We start from the raw sequence: 8,404 nt of genomic DNA, 5'->3' as shown, positions 1-8,404 counted from the left end.
TTAACACTTAAAAAATGTTAAAAAATTAACATTTAAAAAAGTGTTAAAAATTAACATTCGAAAAAATGTTAAAATTTAACATTTAAAAAAATGTTGAAATTTAACATTTAAAAAAGTGTTAAAATTTAACATTTAAAAAAGTGTAGACCGATTTTGACATCCAAAAAAATGTTAAAAATTTTACATTTAAAAAAATGTAAATTGTCTTGAAGAAAAAATGTAAATTGTCTTGAAGAAAAAAAGCATATGAATATGATTATGTTTCAAATTATTTATTTCAATCTTTTCTTAATTATAAAATTACAAACAATCACACAAAATATTAATAATAATATTTATATTCACAAAATAAATTTATTTGTAGTAAAATGGATATATAATATAAAAAAAAAATTGACACAAACGAGCAAAATCATAGGTTAGGTATGACACATTGGTAATAAAAAGTAAATAATTATTTATTTCGAATGGATATGATCTCGATAAAACAAAAAAAATATGAACTGAAGAATAACTTATGTTTTGTAACTTCTTTAATTATATTATTTATTTTTATAATATGTATTAAACTTATTTCTGTAACACTAAGTTTTATTTGGCGTCGTTCACTGGTAGAAGCGAGGGAAAATAATTATTAACGCAACTCGCAAGACCTAGCGGTCATCTCTCAACTAATTTTTAACATTCGAAAAATGTCAAATCCAAAATTTAACATTTTTTTAAGTGTTAATTGTATGTGTAAAATAACTTGACATTTTTTTAAATGTCAAATTTACATTTTTTCTAATTTTTACATTTTTTTAGATGTTACAGATGAAAAAATGTTAAATTTCCATTTAACACTTAGAAAAATGTTAAAAATTTGACATTTTTATTTTAACATTTACATTTTTTTTACATTTTACATTTTTTTTTTTACTGTGTATATTTTTGACTAGTTGCCTTTTTTGCTCTTCTTCCGAGTGAACTATTATGTTCATTCAGTCATTAACAATTATGATAGAAATTTTTGAATTCATTGATTAGTTATAATATTAAGGTTCTACACTCAGAGAAGGATATGTTAACAGTTAACATATCCTGTTTAATGTTAAGGTTGCTTATAAATAATTAAATCGTCACTCAATTTTTTTTTTTTTTTTGCTCATTTTTCAAATGAAATAAATATCTATACTCTCAATTTCTTTCAATTTTTGTTGATAGTTGATATACCGTACATTTTTGTTTTTAACGAGTTCGTTTTTCACTAAAAAATTTTCAAATTACTATCAAATTGTAGTGCTCGACAAGACGAATACGATAAAAGAATTTGAATTTTTTCTGACGTTGATTTTTAAAGATATTTAATGTTAAATTTTGAAATTTTCGTCTTTCTCGCAACGAAAGGACATGAGAGAATTGCGATCCGGCAACACTGCTCTCTTCTCCTTGTTTACTTTTCACTTGCCGAGCGGGATGTTATACACCAACGTGACATATACAATGATGCACTATAGTAGTGGTAGTATATAAAAAAATACAGTGTCTCACGATTTCCATTTTGCTTGCTGGAATAGTGTTGGTGCCTATCTGTTTACACACACACTACGATTTTAAAGGCAAAAGCGTAACAAAATTTTTAAAGAGGGGCCACAAAATAAACGTAGTGGTATACGAGTCCTCCAAGCCTAAATAATAGTACGACTATGTCCCTTGTAAGCAACCTTAACATATGCCATGTTTAAATGGGTGGTGGCTGATAAGTTTACATCAAAGATATATATATATTAACATTAAACATACGTAACTTAATAATTAATATGCGTATGTTAACTATTAAGATATCTGTAATTGACACAATTTGAAGGTCAGGTTGATAGTTGAAGACATTTACGTATGTAAATATGAAAATTTAATGTAAATTTAAGAATGAATTTACAAAAAAACTAAATTTAAATAAATTTATGACAACACGAGTACATATTATATTACAATTTATTAGAATAGTATCACAATATAATGTCAAAAAAAAAAGATTACAAGAAGTAGACTAGCGCATCAAAATATTTGGCCGCGTAAAGATACGTATGTTAACAGTATTAAGATATCTATGTTTATTGTTAATATATATATCTTAACATTAAACTTTTGTATGTTTAATGTAAACATATTGGTATGTTAACTGTTAACATATCCTTCTCTGAGTGTATGTAAATGAAATTTTAATTTAAAAATAACACAGAATATAATTTTATATAAATATTTATTTATTGAACAACTAGTCAGCTGAACACTATTACTATTTTATGTATACTTTTTCTTTTTAATTTTTTTCTGTCCAGATTGTTTAAATTTTCTTTTTTTTACATATAAAAATCATTACGGATACTTTCATCGATCATTTTCAATAAAGTGATTACTTCTGCAAGAACAATAAAGTAGTTCTCTAAAAATCTCTTACTTCTGAACAACGAAAAAATACCTTTTTTATTGAATGAGAATTCTTGTTCATACTCTATAATTTCTATTTGATCATATTTAATACTCTGAATATAAGTAATCGACAAAAATTTTTTTTTATAATATTAATAAGCAATTCATATGGAATTTTTCTCTTTGACTGTTTATCAATTTTTCGTGTCAGTATTATTCCTATCCTTCTTTTTGTATGATCTTTTCATTATATATTACTTTTATGTATATATATATTCTCGATATTCAAGAAAGATTCAAGTATAGGACAATATGTAAGTATTTAGTATCTCAACCGGCTAAATTTTTATCTCTGAATATGAAAATGAACATGAAATGAAAAATACAGAAACTTAGAAAAAATAAAGAAGTTCCCCCGCCGGGAATCGAACCCAGGTCTTTTGCTTACTAGGCAAACGTCTCGATTTTTGGACTACAGGGCTACTTAATTTTTCTAAGTTAATACCGACGTCTTTCTATTCGTCGTTTCATTTTTTTCAGGCAGAAAAAAAATAAAAAATCAACGGGAAAATTAAGATAAATTGTAGAAGCTTTCTAAAAAGATATCTGGAGAAGGATATGAATAAAACAGCATCATTATTTTTTTATAAAGATTTATGTCACAAACAATTTGAAAAAATATATAAATTTAATAGCAAATTATCAAAATAAAATATTGAATTCAATTTAAGTTTCATGTTGTATATAAATGTTTTTTTTTTTTAATTGTTTATATTTATTTATTTTATCTTGCTGTCGTTGTATTTCTGAATATTGACGTCGAATTTTTTTTTAAGTCTTCTGATTTGCTGATGAAGACGATACACGTGTGTTTGTTTTTGTTGTTGTTGTTGTTGTTGTTGTTGTTGTTGTTGTTGTTGTTGATTGTGTGACTGACAAATTATTTCAACATCAGAATCAATATCGAAAATGTCATATAAATCATCATGTTGTTGTTGTTGTTGTTGATCGTATGACTCGTAAATTATTTGAACATCGGAATCAATATTGAAAGGGTCATATAAATAATCTTGTTGTTGCTGTTGCTGTTCCTGGTGTTCCTGATGTTGTTGCTGTTGCTGTTGTTGTTGCTGTTGTTGTTCTTCAACTATTATACTGGAATAAAAGAAAACACTATAAAATTTATATCTTCAAATGTCGAGATTATTGTATTAAAATATCAATTACCAATTGAGAAATATCTCTTTTCATATATATTTATGAAATACTGAGTTTTTTCAGTTGCTCTTTTATCTTCAGGATTTTTGTCGGGATGATATCTTTTAATATTTTCCCGATATATCAACTTTAGATGACTTAAGCTTCCAATATTATTGAATATTGAGTCAATTCCAGCCTCGTAATCTGACATGTTATAGCCTGAAAAATATGAATAAAATTAATACAAATTATAATGGAAATAAATTTGATTTTAATTTAGTAGCTATCTCCTCAAGATTTGAATAAAAAAAAAAAACAAAACGAACTATTTGATGTTAAAAAAATTTAATGTCAAGCATTGATCGATTTTTTCAACATCTTTTTTATGAGCGAATTAACCACAAACACATGATGGTGCATCATCGCCGCCGCTGCCACCACCACCACCACCCTGTATTTGTTCTATTATGATTGCTGTTGTTTATATATGATCAATATTGTTGTTGTTATTTTGATTTCCACTTGGTACATCATTTATTTATTTATTATTTACTCCTGTTGTTGTTGTTTCATTGAATGATTCAATATTTAATCATCTGTTCCATTTTTTTGTCCTTAACAAATTCATTCAAGATCTTGAATTTATTTCGATTATGACAAGCACGATCATAACAAGCACAAGCACTTGAATAACCACTATCTTGTGTATCATTTGTTTATTGGACAGATTCATTTCAAATACTCATTATTTGATTTAAAATATTATTACAACTACCAGTACAAGCCTCATGAAAATTACCAGACATTGGTATAGCACCTGGTCGTATTTTAAATTTTACTGATTTAGGATTACCAGTACATTTATCAGATGTTTTTGATAATATTTCAGTGTCATTAATTGTTTCTTCAAATCCTATACAATCTAAAATACGATCTTTACTATCTTTACTATATTATCTACATATATTTTATCCACATTTATTATATACCTACATTTTATCCACATATATTATTTATTGTTGTTTGGTATTGTGATTATGATGTTGCTGTTGTATTATGTCAAGCACTTAAATAACTACTATCTTGTGTATTAATTGTTTATTTAACAGAATAATTTTAAATACTCATTATTTGATTAAAAATAATATAATAAATTATATATTGTATATAATAAAAGTATTAACCTTAATATTCACCTTTGTCTCTTAAATTTTTCATGAAACTAAAATTTTGAAACAAATTTTTTCGTATCGTTGTCAAGGGAATAAATAAATAAAACAAAATAAAAAATAATTTAAAATTGCTTACCTTCATACCGTTACTTTCGTTGCATCCATCTTTTGTTTTTTTTTTTATTTACTGCCCATTCTAAAGAAGTTTCACTTCAAAAAGTTTTTTTTCCATTTCTTAATTGTATAATTATTATTAAAATTTTTATAAAAATCGTATATTTATTCATTCAACTATTTATTAATTTATTTATTCATTATGGAAACTCGTCAATAATTTTGATTAAATAATAATTATGAAATTAAGAAAATGCATTTTTATTTTTTTTAAGTCATTATTATTTTTGTTGTCTTCTGTCACATCCTTCGTAGGGGCAGATCAAGCTTTCTAAGAACAAAATAATAACTAAAATAAAATATATTTTAATTTTGTTTGATTAATTGACTTTTTTTATTTTTTTCTTTTGTACATTAATTAAATTATTTATTTATTTATTCAACCATCGATATTTTCTGTAATAAAAATTTTTGAAGTTCTTTATAAATATATATTGACCAAATAATTGAATTAGTCTATGATTTAATAATTTTATAAATAATAATAATTGATCCATTACTTAATATCGTATTTTAAAATTTATAAAAATCTAGAAGTCTCATAGAAATCATTTTTATGAATTATTTTTTGGGTTTTTCATTATTATATATTTGTTTATGAAAAAGTATTGTTTTTTTTTTTTTTTTTGAAGGTAAAGCCAACCTTTTGATAGGCTCTAAAACATGGATGGAAACATCAAAATTTATTGAGCGTTGTAATAATGCAATTGATGGTCTCAATACTTTGAGTAATAAAGACGAAAAGCGTCTTAATATGAAACGCATTTTATCTGGACGAAATCCACAAGTAGAAAATTATCTCATAGATTTTTTACATTGGACATCAAAATGGAAAGTTCCACTTGGAAGTCATCTAGATTTTTTAGATGGTTTACCAATGACTGTCAGTTCAATTTTAAATTCGTTTTATGATTTAAAAAAACTTCTTTAATTATGGATTTATTTTGAAAATTAGTTTTATTTTCAATACAGTTGAAAAATGATATTTAATTCGAATTTTATCAAGTTTAGATAAACTGACATAATTTAATTTTTTAAGAAATGACTATTTTAAAAATAAAACTCATTTTTAAAATTAATTCATAATTAAAATATCATAGTGTTACGTCTTGGTATTAAAATAATTTATAATTAATAAATAAAATAATAATTTAATAGATTTAACACATAGAGATACCGAGTCAGCAAATAACATCTTTCTTTTTTTTATTTTCTAAAATTATTTTTATGCTTTTTAATCACAATCATCATTTTACTTGTTTCTCACAATATTATAAATTTTTATTTAAAATCATTTTATAAACACATTTCAAAGTCACCTTTGCAACTCGAGATTTTACATCCGTTAAAATTATTAAATTATTATTAACAAAATGTTTAAGCAAATTATTAAATGCTGACTACCATGGGAACCCTTAAATCCGATTGGTTCAACTATGGTACCACTTTTCATCCCTACCTAATAATTAAATTTTTATGGGAATAATTTTATTTTTAATATTAAGGAGCGTCACTCTTGCGACAACTCTCGTTCTATTCAAATCATTGAAACTAAATTAAAAATTCAAAATTAAGATTAAAATTAAATCAATTACATCTGATAAAAATTAAATAAAATCAATTGAACTTTTACGTTTTAAATAAATAACATTTTTCAAGTGAATTTAAACTAATTAATTCTTGTGATAAATTATTATTTCCTGTGTTATTTAACCTTCCCTAATCCTATATAAAAATTATTGACTGTGACATTTCCCCGGGTGTTGTTTCCTGTGCTTCATGGTTTAATTTACCATTTGGATTATTCGAGACTACAAACATCAACAGGCGACCATCCAGATTGACACGCTCTCAACAATTGTTTCGGATTGTTCTTACATCAAGGTACATCTACAATCATACACATTCCCTCCTAACCCGTTACCCTGTAGGGAATAACAAAATAAGAGGATTTTTAATTTTAACGTGAAATACCAAGTTGATTTATTTTAATTATTCTATGATTATTTGGTTATTTAATTTTGATTTTACATATTCTTTCTTTTTCTTGTTATTTCATAGTTAAATTTTAATTTTTCAACTTGGTACGTAACAATAGTAAAAAGTAAATGATAATTATATGTATGTTTTGTATGTAATTTATTGATTGTACCTAAATGTTCTTGATGTATAACAAATAAACTTCTTGAATCACGTTCGGTTCCGTGGCGCATCGGTAACGTATACGTATTAGATTCCCATTCGGTTAGGCCCTAGTTCGATTCCTGCTCGCGGCAGTTAGGTTTTCGGTAGTTCATAAAAAGAAAAAAAAAAAAAAAATCGTCTTCATCAACTTGTCTACTCAATGTACTACAAAAATAATATCAATTAATTTTTTTTTTTTTTTTTTTAATTTAAATATTTGATCAATTTATCGTTTGTATTAAACATTTTGTTGTTTGAAATAAGTAGTTAATTATCTTGCTTTAAACCATCGACCGTTTGTAACAAGAAGCTAGTGGCATATTTTTAGAAGTATTCTTCTTGAAAAAAACCATTCTATGTTTTGAAACAAGACGCCATCTGCATAGAAAAACAGAATTTGGTTTGTGTCAAGAAGAAATATGGTTTACGTTTAGAAGTATTCTTCTTGAAAAAAACCATCCTATGGTTTGAAACAAGACGCCATCTGCATAAAAAAACAGAATTTGGTTTGTGTCAAGAAGAAATATGGTTTACGCTTGTATCTTCTCTTGTTCCACCATCTATGGTTTCAAACAAGACACCATCTTCATGAAACAAACAGAATATTGTTTATAACAAGACTTTTATTTTTCTTATTACAAACCAATTATTGTTTATTATAAACTATTTTTTTCTTTTTTCAAACAGAATATTGCCAAGAAGATTTTTTCTAAAAAATAGAAGAAATTTTTCTCAGTGAAGACCCAGATGTATTACATCTTTATCGTCCTTGTAAAAATTTTTGCATTTTATTTAAAAACATTCGATGAGATACGGGAGAAATTTTGGCATTGTAACGCATTATTGAAAACACTTATGAGAGAATGCATAAAATCAATAAAAAATGTAAAAAAAACAGCAGAATATCTTAATCTTGTGCACAAATGGTTTGATGAAAATAATTCATGTTATAAACATAAAATTTATTTCTTACAATATCTTTTGCGAATTAAAATAATTGCTCGCACTTGGCTTCACAATCAAGAAGCTAAAAAGTTGAGTAAAATAAAGGTGTACAAAAAAACAAACCAAAGATTAGAAAATTTAAACAGTATGTAATGAAAAAAAAAACAAAAATTCAATGATCTTTCAAAAATATATTATTTATATAATATTTCAAAAATCATAATGAGAATAAAAAAAAATCAAACAATATGTAATACAACAAAAAATAATAAATATAAAAAATAATAAGTCTAGCATATGGTATTATTATTTTTTAA

At 24.8% G+C, this 8,404-nt stretch overlaps 1 long non-coding RNA gene across 1 annotated transcript; it reads right to left on the bottom strand.

The window, feature by feature from the left end:
* Positions 1-3,800: 3,800 nt before the first annotated feature.
* LOC122851974 lies at positions 3,801-4,972 on the bottom strand. Its single transcript, XR_006373777.1, has 2 exons — positions 4,921-4,972; positions 3,801-3,831 (listed from the first exon to the last, which is right to left on the bottom strand). It is a non-coding gene; the product is annotated as an uncharacterized LOC122851974 (long non-coding RNA).
* Between the last annotated feature and the right edge of the window lie 3,432 nt (positions 4,973-8,404).

Source organism: Aphidius gifuensis, linkage group LG3, assembly GCF_014905175.1.
Source record: "Aphidius gifuensis isolate YNYX2018 linkage group LG3, ASM1490517v1, whole genome shotgun sequence".
Taxonomy (NCBI): Eukaryota; Metazoa; Arthropoda; class Insecta; order Hymenoptera; family Braconidae; genus Aphidius; species Aphidius gifuensis.
The sequence above is the reverse complement of the archived record's forward strand: the minus strand, read 5'-3'. Positions and strand labels throughout refer to the sequence as shown.